Genomic DNA, 12,500 nt, shown 5'->3' with positions numbered 1-12,500 from the left:
ATACAGTGGAGACCCTTACTGTGCCGCTGAATATTAAGTAAAAAGAAGGGACTCTTATGTACGATACACACATACAGGTACGTAGGGTGTGCAGTATATCTCGTGTTGCTCGCTTAAGCAGATGGTTGTAGTGCATTGTTGTTGTAAACGATAAATGCATTACACAGTAAGGGAGCCAGAGTTAAGTGCCACTTCCAGGTTTAAATGTTTATACTAAAATTAAAATAAATAAATAAGGGAGCTCGGTGAAGCAATATATAATATTCAAGGAGGGAAATAAAGCGGAATTCTGTTATTAACTTTGTAGGTAGAATTGGGGGGGTGGGGGGTACGGGGCTTCTGGGACCTGCCGTATTCTAACGCAAAGACTAGCCTTCCACGTTGGCACTGCCAGATAAACCCGCGTCATCTTGCTTTCCAAAAGCCCCCTTGCCAGGGGACGGGTTTAAAGGAAGCAAAGAATATAAAGTATATCAAAATATACTTGTTGCAATGGGGAAAAAAAGATAAAGCTGGTTTATTGGGTTGATTTCCGGGCATTATTTGTATATATAACTGACGGTGTATGTTTTGCCAGCGCTGTCCCAGTGTTACACGTTGTGATGTTTTTATAGTTGCGGTGTTTGAAACCCACTTCTGTGTGTTCCATGGCGTGTGTGGTTGTGCTGTGTAGGGAGCCCGGTGTAGGAAATTGCTGATGATCTGCAGTGTCATTGCAGAGGATAAGTAAACCAGGCAGAGACATCCTCGGGGTGAGCGGGACATCCCCGACCCAAAGATCTCCCAACCCCGTGCAGTGCTGCGGCAGATCTACCTATAGGATTATATCCCTTTGCCGATCGGGTTGAGAGCAGCAGCCGGAAGGCTCGGCAAATGGTTTAGGTCAAGTGATTTTAGCCATTACCCTCTTACTGACGGGGATGATGTACAGCCGCCCTGGGAAAGGCAGCGTTGGGAGTTTTGGGTGGGTTTCTAAGATATTTTGATATCCTACAAAAATTACTGTTTTACTGTATGTAAAATGCACTGGGGGAGGGGGTCTGAAATCGTATTTTTAGGTGGAGTAAAGAGCTGATAAATACCCCATATTGGAGATAAATCGCTATTATAATAATCCCATATACATCATCGTTAAATTATTGCTACAGTAGCTCTGTCATTGTTATTAGTTGAAAACTGTTGATTGTTCCTATTCTGTACGTCAGGGGTAGCCAACTTCAGTCCTCAAGGGCTACCAACAGGTCAGGTTTTCAGGATATCCCTGCTTCATCACAGGTGCTCAGGAGGTCAAAGACTGAGCCTCTGATTGAGCCACCTGTGCTGAAGCAGGGACTTATTGATTGAGCCACGTATGCTGAAGCAGAGATATCCTGAAAACCTGACCTGCTGGTAGCCCTTGAGGACTATAGTTGGCTACCCCTGCTGTACGTAAGTCCTGTTTTAGTTACGGAAAGCTAGGAGACAAAGCTGCTACTCTGAAGCCCACTTTTACACTTCTGCGTTACATCCCACTTTTTTTTAACGACTTGTGGGTGTTCGTTTGAGGAATGAAAACAGACAGGCAGAACACAGCAACCAAACATACAGATTGGTTATGGGTTACACGGACATCGTATTGGTAGCTGGAAATATGATTTTCCTACCAAAATTAGGTAACATACTGTAGTCAGAAGCAAAGGGAATTCCGTTTGGGGGAAAAAAAACACTTCTTATTAATAGTCCAGTGCTTAACCTCATGGTCTTTGGCTATTGGGCGACAGACAGCTGGTTGCCAAAAGTCTCCTACTTACTTTCTGAAGAAGGTCCAGTGTTATCTGGAGAAAATGACTGTGCTCCTAAGGGACTAGCCCAGTCTCATCCAGTGCGGAACTGTCCAGTACCCAAAAGGGTTATACAATCCTAAACTCCCAAAGGACCCCGCACTCCGTGACTCATTTTCCTGTCTCAAGGCGCCAGGAGCGATAATGTGGATATCTTTCAATGTGATATTGTAGCGGATATCTCACAAAACATACAGCCTTAGCAAGCTCAACCCCCAAACCCAGTACATTGTATGTATTTGTGTCATTTGGAGTGCTAATGGGGTTGTGACCAAAATGGACAAGAGTCCCATCAACATCCAACAGGACAAATTATTTAGTACATTACTATTTATTTTATCTGTTTTCTTTATTAAAAATATATAGGTAATTTAGTTCCACACATTGGCCAAAATATTTGAAGCTTACGAGCACGTCACGGTAGACCATTTCAGTAGGTCCTACACTACCAATTTTCCATGGTCTCATGCATTTCTTCCACTGCATGACGTGGTTGTAGGCTTAAAATATTTTGGCCAAAGTATTGAACTTAATCACCTATATTTATTAAGAAAGAATACAGATAAAATACATAGTCCTGTACTAAACAATTTCTCCTCTTGGATGTAGCTTTGGGGCTCTTGTCTTTTATTCATAACTCGCTAAAAACTTAAATATACAATGGATGCTGACGAACATAAGGCCACTTTGTCTGTAGGTTACCTCATTTTAATAAGGACTCGTGGATGGGAAGCAGTGGTAATCGATGCTAACCGTAGGTTCCACTTCTTCCTTGTTTTATTATAATAACATTTCCCTTTTGTTTATTGGATTTTAAAAAAAGAGCACATCTCAAAATGATTTATCATAGTATTCTACTTACTAAAGCTTTCAATCGTTGGGTCCCAGGCGCTATGTTTCACAAGATAATTCTACATTCAAGCACATTACCACTGCTATTTCTTAATTGTCATCCAATATATCTGCATGGTGTAGACTGAAAGTCAGGCGTCCTAAACCCAATAATGATAAATGCTACAGAAGAAGGAAATACACTAAAAGAAAGTGATTTTGATTTTCGTTTTACTATTGAGTGTAATGATCAAAAAAAGTTTGGCCCTTCCATTGATCATTTCTTTTTAGATGACATGGGTTAAATAAAGCAAGGATTCTTGTAGGACTATTCGTTTATGGTTTTCTCTTTTACATTGATGAGTATTTACATTTCAGTTTAATTTGGAAGTTGGCAGATGTGTTGGTTTTCTACAGATAATAGTTTGGTTCACACGAAGTTGGCATCCTTCTCTTACAGACTGGTAAATACGAACCTGAATAACGCTTCTATTATTTTAGCCTATTCAATGTGGATGTGTGTGTGTGTAAATATTTATTTTTCATAAAAAATGAAATGATTACCAGCACTAAAAAAAAAAGCAAAAGTAGAATATAATGAAAAAGTAACTTTATTCATGAATTCGACCCAGACCTGACATTTCGGTCTCCAGAGGGACCTTCATCAGGGTCTAAATCTATCCATCTCCAAGGTATGAGTTCTACTGTCTGACTTCTACAATTAGTATGTTTGCGTAGGAGAGGCAACGGTATCCAAGGACAACTACATTTGTAGGTGCTTTTTAAGTACCGCAACAGAGAAATGTAAAACTGCATATAGATGTCATGGAGTCCGACAGGGCTTAAATATTTATTTTTGAAGGGGTAACTATTTCATGGCTTTATTCTGAAAAGGTTTTCTTTAAACTGCAGGCAGCTTCCAATATTCAGGCGTGATTCCAGAAAACACAGCAGAAGTGGAAACCTGTGCAGCCCAAAGGGTTTTCTGTGTACTGTGTCATCAGTTCAAAATACCTACAGGTATACCGTTACGTATACTTGTGGGTGCTGAAACTCAAGGGTGAAATTCCATAGAAATTAAGCGAAAAGAGTAGACCTCGAAAATAATGGTCCAACACAGCCGACCTTTCTCGAGGTCAACAAACAGTGAACACTCCGGTGTATAAAGGTCTGTGAAGGTTCACGGTTTCTTAACCTCGAGAAAGGTTGGACTGAAAATAACATTGGATGAATAAACATGAACCGCTTGACCACTACTTTGGAGCGCTACTATTTTTTGTTTCGTTTCTACGATGTCCTCGGGACATGCCCCTGGTCAAGACGCTGTATCCAAAATCCGTATACACGATTAAGCAAATATCCCAGAGACCATTAGATTGAATTTGGTTCCAAAGGAAGAGCCTGATTTTGTGAAGAAATGTCAATTGGGAAGTGTGAGGCCAAGAGGTTAAATAACGATTCGGAAAGATTCAACAACGAACTTTAGCTTCGATGAACGTTGTGAATTCAATTCTATAATTGAATTGAAATGTAAACTTTTAATAGTAGTTATTATGATAACGAGGTGCTGATTTTCTCATCCAGTTATCCCACAGGTCAAAGTACATTATAAAAAGTAGTGGAACTGATTTCAAGACAATCTAAGCTTGTTCATCATTGGTGCAAAGCTATTTACACCTCCATTTTACAAACCCCGTGAAGTAATATTTCTGCTTTTCTGAGAGAAAGTGACAGCCTTTTGTAAAATATAAATTAAACTATTTTAATCATTTAAATAGGATTTATTTAAAAAGTAACGGAGTACGTTTTGTAAATGAAATATCCGTTGTACTCTGGGTTTGTAAATATTCTTGTACTGATACCTTGCATCCAACTTGGTACTATCACACGTCAACTGTTTATCCCCGGGACGGCGTCATATGCTGCTTTCGCATTTGTACCTTCCCATAGTGCTTTGCAAACATTATGCAAATGAGCAGAAATGGACTATTTGCATGTGTTCATTTTAAAGGTGACCTCCCAAAAAATGCAAAATATACTCCTTGGGCTAATTTTTGTGTTTCTACATCAAAGTGGGCAGCCACATAGTTGCTGCCATAAGAATTGTGTTTAGAATTCACTTTTCTTTTTAACCCGTTCGCTGCCAGAGTGGTCGGCAACTCGTTGCTTTGCAGGCTCCTCTGGCATGCAAGCAGTTAAATGGACAGCGGAGTTCCTAATCTGCGCCTGTTTGATGATCCCCACCCCCCCTCTGTTTGAATAATGAGAGAAGCCGGAAAGAAAGGGAGTGCAGCTTGTCATCAATAAAAAATCCGTCTGCATAAAGCATTTAATATTCATTATTTTTCCCTCCCGGGCCCCGGACCCTTTTGAATGTTCAGATAAAGCCTCAGCAATCATCGTTTTATCTCGCTGACCTGCACTCAACTGCGCTGTGTTTTTTATATATTAATTTTTATTATTCCCAACTTTGCTGAAAGAACTGAAAACAGCTGTGCTAATACTGTGCCACGAGTCTGTGCCAGGGGCGGCCAATTCCAGTCACCGTGGTCCACCAACAGGTCAGGTTTTCAGGATATCCCTGCTTCAGCACAGGTGGCTCAATCAGTGGCTCAGTCAAAGACTGAGTCACCTGTGCTGAAGCACTCTAGCCACCTGTGCTGAAGCAGGGACTGATTGAACCACCTTTGTTGAAGCAGACTCGTTGAGCCTCCTGTGCTGAAGCAGGGACTGATTGAGCCACTTGTGCTGCAGCAGGGATATCCCGAAAACCTGACCCGTTGGTGACCCTTGACGACTGGAGTTGGCCACTCCGGGTGTATGCCATAGGGCTGAGAAATCCACTCCCAGTCTGAAAGGTATCTCATTCACCGAGACGGCAGCCTGTAAGGACCATAATGCCTGAGATTTCATTCTGGGACAAATGCATTTTGAATGAAAAAAAGTATTTTTTTCCCCCCTCATCAGTAAAACTCCATTGAAGTACAGTATAGAAAAGTGCTGATGCTCACAATCAGTGACAAAGACTGTGAGGCTCGTTAAGTTAGTTGCCATGTCTGGAGACACTTAGAATTACCGCTTTGTGGGATATTCGCAAGCCATGTGTTTTAATTTAATTTAAATGAGCATTTCACATTTTTAACCGACATTTTAGATAGTGGAACATTCGGGCTGAGAACGTGCTGCCACGAAGCCCTCCGATTTTATTGTGCGAGTGATAATAACTTTATTTCATGTAGCGCTTTTCTCCCAATAGGACTCAGAGCGCGTCACAATTACAGTACAGCGCGCGGTACGCAGCACATAGGAATGTTACAGGCACAGTCCCTGCCCAGGGGAGCTTACACTCTATGATTTTGGTGCCTGAGGCACAGGGAGATACAGTTGCTTTGCCCAAGGTCACAGGGAGCTAACACTGGGAATTGAACTAGGTTCCCCTGCTTCAAGCTCCATAGCGTTCTTCTCCGTCAGTGTCTTTACTCCCAAGTCCTTCTCCTGGAACATGGCTAGTTAAAGTGACAAGCTCAAGTCACAAGGGTCTTGAGCTGAGGTCTTCCACTTACGAGGTCCGTGCTTCACTCATTCCTGCCAACACACCAAGAGGAAAAGGTGTTGTTAGAAGTCTGATTTGCCATATTACATTTCAAAAGGAGTTGGATGATCCAGCTAACCAGGAACCAACCGTGTTCTTCACCCGCTAGTTGAGGGTAACGAAGACACTTTGTTGCAATTTGTCTTGGTGAATTGTAACTTCTCCTTGTCTCGATATACAGTAGGACACCAACGGCCCTGAACCCTTTTATTCAACCATGTGCATGTTCCCTTTTGGAGATGCTTCCAGGATGGGCCTGGAAAAGCAAAGTGCCTATTGTATGCTGCACGCTTTCTTCATGTGCCGAACGATATAGTTGGCAGAGGGCGGAATGCACACGCAGAAGGAACCCAAGGAGATGTCCTTCATTAAATAGGGGTGCAGCAGAACACGGTTGGATATAAATGTTACCCGCAGTATATACGAATGACATATTCAGTATATTTATTATCACAAACCATTCTCTCTACGTTTAGATACTTATCTGACACATTTCACCAGCACTCATAATATATTTGGTCTCAAAGACTTCAGAAACATAGAATTTAACAGCCGATGAGAACCTGGCCCATTTTGCCTTCTTATTTTTAACTTGCTGTTAAACCTCAAATCCTATTGATCATTGGCTTTCTTTTATATTTAGCATAGCCTTATAGCTATCCCAAGATTATTATTATTTTTTACAATTTCTTTCTTTATTAAGCTTTGCCACCTATTTCGGGAAGCTATTGCGTGAATCCACCACCCTTTTCTAGAAGAAGTACTTCCTCACATTTACCCTTCGCCGGCCACCCGCCATCTTTAGAGCATGCCCTCTTCTAGCAGTGAAATCTCACCGAGAAAGATCCGTATCTTTCCATAAAAGTGCCATTTTCATCCCAGAACCCCAAATCTCAGGGAAGTTTTGAGGTTGACATCTCTGTTTAGCTCTCCCAGTGTTAGTAGGGTTTTAAAAGGCAAAGACAAATAGTTACGAGTGTGGTAACAATCAGTGCTGCTTTGTATTACAGCACGTCCCTTTCTCGCATGTAGACTGCTATCCTAACATGATGTAATGCACCACATGGCAGATTTAGGATTGGACAGCCTGTTCCTTACATAACTGCACAATGCCCAATTCAGCACATTTCGCAGATCTATGGGGTGTGTATGATGAGCCAGTAACAATTATCAGCAACTTAGGCAATATCTCAGGAATTCAGCGTGCTGCCAAAAAAGGCTGAGTGACGCCACTCATTCTTAGCATTTCATTTTCCTTCACTTCGGAGATTGAAGTGGCTTATTGTCCTCGTGTAAAGTAGAGCTTGGATTTTTCATGGCTACGCTTCGTGGTCATGTTGTGGGTTTTACATGAAACACTGTGCTTATTCAACACTTGTGTGATGATGTCACTGTGTGATGATGTCACTGTGTGATCAGCAAGTGCTTGTATAGCCAGAGAGACCCCCTCCCCCACATCCCCTTATCTTTATTGGTTCTCTGATAAGGACAGGGAGGGAAATGGGGGGGTGGGGAGGGGGTGGATAAAGGGGAGAGAACACACGTCACTTCCCCATTCAGAGGCCCCTAAGGAACTCAACCGTCCGACTAGGTGGGATTGCAACTTCAAGGAGAAATGTCAATACGGCCCTTCTACCGTTGGCTGAGACATGGAATAAGCTAGGGATTTTAGGCAAAACTTTACCATTATAAAATCAGGGATGAACACATTAAACCTGTAATTATTACAGCAAATGACTCCAGGTTCTTAGGAGCATAAGCAAAGTGTACTTCAAGTTTGCTTTTCTCAGTAGTCTAATCCCCATCCTGATCAATAGCTGCTTCCATTACTTTTAAATAACATTATTGTAGGCCATGGGTCAACCAATTACTTTTTATTTTAACGCTGTATATGGTAGTGTAAAGGTACACAATGTACATGATAGAATAACAGATGCACTATGATGACCCGGCCGGAGGTCGTGTGATCTCATTTGTATAATCTGATCTGCTGAAAGATGGTCACTGTTTGAAGAATACAAGAAGCTCTGGAGTCTGCACTTCAACAACAACAACAACCCGGCAACTGTGAGAAGCTGACGTTCTAAATTCTCTGACCATTTTAATGCCTCTATAAACTCACCATCGAAGGTGCTTTTAATCCAATGTGCTACACTGCCCTACCAGGCCTGATTTATACATATGCTCCTCATCTCCTCCAATACCTGGGAGCTCTATTCTCATGCCTTTCTCTCCCTGCATATCAGTATGCCCTCCTTATTGCTTTTTCTGTTTGCCGCTTTCTCGCTCCTTTGTGAATGTTTCTGTTCTCCCCACTTCCCTCCTATCCACATCTCTTCCTCTCTCCTTCTCCCCCTCACCCCCCTCAAATCCTCTATCCACCTGCTCTCTCTCTCTTTCTACTCATCATTGATGCTGGGGATATCTCTCCTACTCCTGGACCCAGCCATATACACACCTGCTCTCACTCACACCTCCCTGCCACCTCTTTCCCTGTTAATAGTATTGTCCCATCTAATTTAATACTAACCAACTTTAAAACGTACCCCTCAAATGAAGCATCCCAATGGCCTGGACTCATGACTTCTGTCCCACAGTCACTCTTACACACCATTGTGACCAAGCACTGCCATCTACTGCACTTATTCCCTCACCTGCTGTCTCTGTAACTCTCCCAGCATACCACTTAGAGTGTAAGCTCTTCGGGGCAGGGATTTCCTTTCCTGTTGTCTGACTTTGCTGCGCTTATTATATTATTATTGTCTTTGTAAAGCGCAAAGTTCACTGTCGGCGCTATATAAATGAATATATACATACATACTTTCCCAAAGTCCTACTATATAGGTTTGAAACCAGAACCATCCACTTCCCGATCAGTATCGTAATCTAGAACAGGAGTGGCCAACGCCAGTCCTCAAGGGCCACCAACAGGTCAGGTTTTCAGGATATCCCTGCTTCAGCACCGGTAGATCAATCAAGTGGCTCAGTCATTATGATTGATCCACCTGTGCTGAAGCAGGTATATTCTGAGAACCTGACCTGTTGGTGGTCCCTTGCGCCAATAAGAAGCCGCAAAGAATGTATGAATTCTTGCTGCACACCAACATTTCAAATAAAGAAATTATACATTCACCGGCGCTCCTTTAGTCTTAGGGAAGACCTGTATTTTGTCCAGAGTATCCAATGTAATTTGATGGACAAAGACACACGGATTTGAATGAAAAAATAAAAAACCAAGAATTTATTGTAATAATACATTCTCTTTTTTCCCCATTCATATCCGTGTGCGCTTGTCCATCAAATTCCAATAGGAAGCTGCCACATATCCCGGGGCTGGGATAAGGAGGGGGGCATCATTGCTCGTTCCTATTGGGCGTGTCCATTTAAATGTCCACGATTGAACGCCAGCAAATAAACCGGCAAGTGTTTCATGAACCAGGGCGTCCCCGACGTTAAATGAAAAAAAAAAAAAAAAAACGTGTTATAGGAGGGTCCCACATACGATTCCACGTGGGGATTGCTGCTTTTCGTATTAATCGTTTTGGTGGAATCCGAGCCAAAGTTGCTATTTTTATTTTTGTACGTTTTACAACTAAAGAAAAAATAAAAAGGTCCCATTTTTTCTGAGATAATGTACAGATGCTTCGAGTTTAAGTTCTTTTCTTCCCCCCCCCCCCCCCTAATACATTTTGACAAATTGATTTCTCTATCTCAGCGCAGCCTTAGAAACCTTTATACATAATTTATTTGCAGCGATGCTGTACAGAGCAGACTAATTACAGCAGCAGATAATGTGGCTGTAATATATGGGGTGTCCCATAGCTGACCTGAGCACAATCACAACCATATACTTTTTTTTTTTTTATGGCACAGAGTTGTGTTCGGCTGAGAGACTGTTCTCTGGAGTTCATGAATAACACAGGAATGGTATTTAAGGGATGTCTACATCAGGGGGGGTGCACAAACGTGTCACCGTGCGCCCCCCCCCTGCCTGCTCTCTTCGGCACCTCGCACCCCCCCTCCCCTCCCCTCTGCTCGGCCCCCAGCGTCAAATGACGCACGGGGTCATGTGACGTCACGTTGCCATGGTAATGTGACGACACGTGACCCCGCGGCGTCATTTGACGCCGGGTTACCATGATGACTCGCTGCTGGAAGGGAAGGTAAGTGTGTTATAGAAGCCTCGCGCGGTGCCCCAGCATTTAATTTAAATGCCAGGGGGGAGGGAGCGGGACCTTTAGAACTGCCGTGCCCCCCCCCCCACGGAAAATCTAGCGCCCCCCCAGTTTGCGCACTGCGCTGGTCTACATGTATCATTTCTTTGCAGCTTCTGCACCCCAAAATACTTGATTCATGGGTTGGTCCAATTAAACATAAAAAACAGGATTGATGAAGCAGGGGGTCTCCGGAGTTGAACCGGATTCATTACAGCTCCGGGGACCCCCTGCTTCCAGAGATACAGACCTCCAAAGGGGGTGCTGGTATCTCTCTGCTTTCTAAAGGTCCCGCGTCACGCTGGCCAATAGGAAGCCGCACCGGAATACGTCACGGCTTCCTATTGGCCCGTAGGGCGCGGGTGTTCAACCTCCATTACATGAATCCTGCTAGCCGGACAGAGCTGCTGCCGGCTCCCCCTACGGAGGTATCTCCAGAAGCAGGGGGTTCTCAGAGCTGAAATTAATGGGGTCAAGTTCTGTAGACCCCCTACATTAATACCCCCCCACAGAAACCTATATGGGTTGAACTACTTTACTTGTAGTATAGTGCCCTCTAAGAATGTCCTGCTCTTTACTAAAAAGGTTAAAAATAAAATAACTCTAATAAAATAACTTCTTGCTGCTGAGGATTAGACTCCACCGGGCTCTGGGGAGAGCTTCATTTTAACCTCCCCGGATATCTCATATTTCACTTGCATCACATTTAAAAAAATAAAAACACATATTCACCTCATTACTTCCAAATACGGAATTTGCTTTGAGGTTGTGTCGTCCTCGAACCGAGCACTACGTTTTATTTATTTATCTACCTAGTTTTTCAAGAAGCTTTTCTTTATTTTTACAAGAATATATATATATTTTTTGTGTGTAAACATTTGTGTGAAACGCATTTAAAGTACAATCCCGTCTCTTTTCCAATGTATTTTTCTTTCTTCTATTGCATTTAAATTTAAGGCTGAACTGCGTTATTTATATTTTTAGCTCCGGGGACCCTCGGCTCCTAAGATACTGAACTATTTAGTTGTTGGTGTTTCATCCTGGACATTTTAAAGATGGCTGCCGTGGTCATCCAATCGGATGCCGCAATGTCACTCTCCCCCCCCCCCCATGATGATGTTGCTTCCAATTGACCAGTGACCTGCAAAATTTGGTGGCCATTTTTATTTCCCTTGCAGGAGAGAAAAAACAGGAAATAAACGAGCAAGTATCTCGGGGAACCAGGGGAGAAGGGGCCAGGGGGGCTAAGAAGCGGCCCTGGAGGACCCCCAGGTTCAAAGGGCCCGCGGCACCAGAGCATGACGCAGCCGCCATGTTGTCATAAGCCCCCTGGAGCACCAGACCACATGATCTAGTGCAGGGGTGGCCAACTCTAATCCTCAAGAGCCACCAACAAGTCAGGTTTTCAGGATATCCCAGCTTCAGCACAGGTGGCTCAATCAGTCTTCGAATGTGCCACTAATTGAGCCACCTGTGCTTTAGCAGGGATATCCTGAAAACCTGACCTGTTGGTGGCCCTTGAGGACTGGAGCGGGCCATCCCTGATGCAGTGGCTCCATCTTGGGACACTCAAAGGGTTAAAAAAAACAAAAAAACATAGGCGGGTCGCTGCTTCAAAAGAGCTTTACGTGCATTTTTTTTAATGTGAAATCCGGGTCAGTACCAGTACTTAAAGGCGCTTAGACCAGTTATTGTAGATGCCTTGGGGCAAAACCCTCCATGCTGATGCTCTGCGTGTTCAATCATAAATAGAGAAGGAAAGGGTTATTAGATCACCACGCTAGTTCCTGTTTGGGCTCTGTGTGTGTGCGTGTGTGTGCGTGTGCGTGTGTGTGTTACACTGTGTCTGCTGCTGTCCCCTGTTGTGACCACAGAGCACGCCTCCCTGGTAGCAGGTGTCTGCGTGAGCAGGAAGTAGCTGCAATATACTGTACAGCCAGCCAGTTTCACACACTTTCTAATCACTTGTCACTGAGCCTCCCAGACCCAAGCCCCATCGTTCCACCGACCGACCGGCCAGCCCGTCTCCGAACCTCCTGGTTC

The 12,500-nt window shown here is 43.4% G+C and overlaps 1 protein-coding gene across 5 annotated transcripts in view; it reads left to right on the top strand.

Moving 5' to 3' along the window:
• The window catches only part of NFATC2 (nuclear factor of activated T cells 2), a 111,253-nt gene that overhangs the window by 940 nt on the left and 97,813 nt on the right, over positions 1–12,500 (top strand). For 2 of the 5 annotated variants that reach the window (XM_075571546.1, XM_075571547.1), the window contains exon 1: positions 12,407–12,500. This exon is cut by the window's right edge and continues 405 nt beyond it. The exons of the other annotated variants lie outside the window; for them this stretch is intronic. The gene's annotated coding sequence lies outside the window, so the exon portion shown is untranslated. Of the gene's footprint in view, positions 1–12,406 lie in introns of those variants that run through there. 5 annotated transcript variants of the gene reach the window in all.

This window comes from Ascaphus truei, chromosome 15 (assembly GCF_040206685.1).
Source record: "Ascaphus truei isolate aAscTru1 chromosome 15, aAscTru1.hap1, whole genome shotgun sequence".
In the NCBI taxonomy this organism is placed as follows: Eukaryota; Metazoa; Chordata; class Amphibia; order Anura; family Ascaphidae; genus Ascaphus; species Ascaphus truei.
This window is presented reverse-complemented; position numbering and strand designations above follow the sequence as displayed.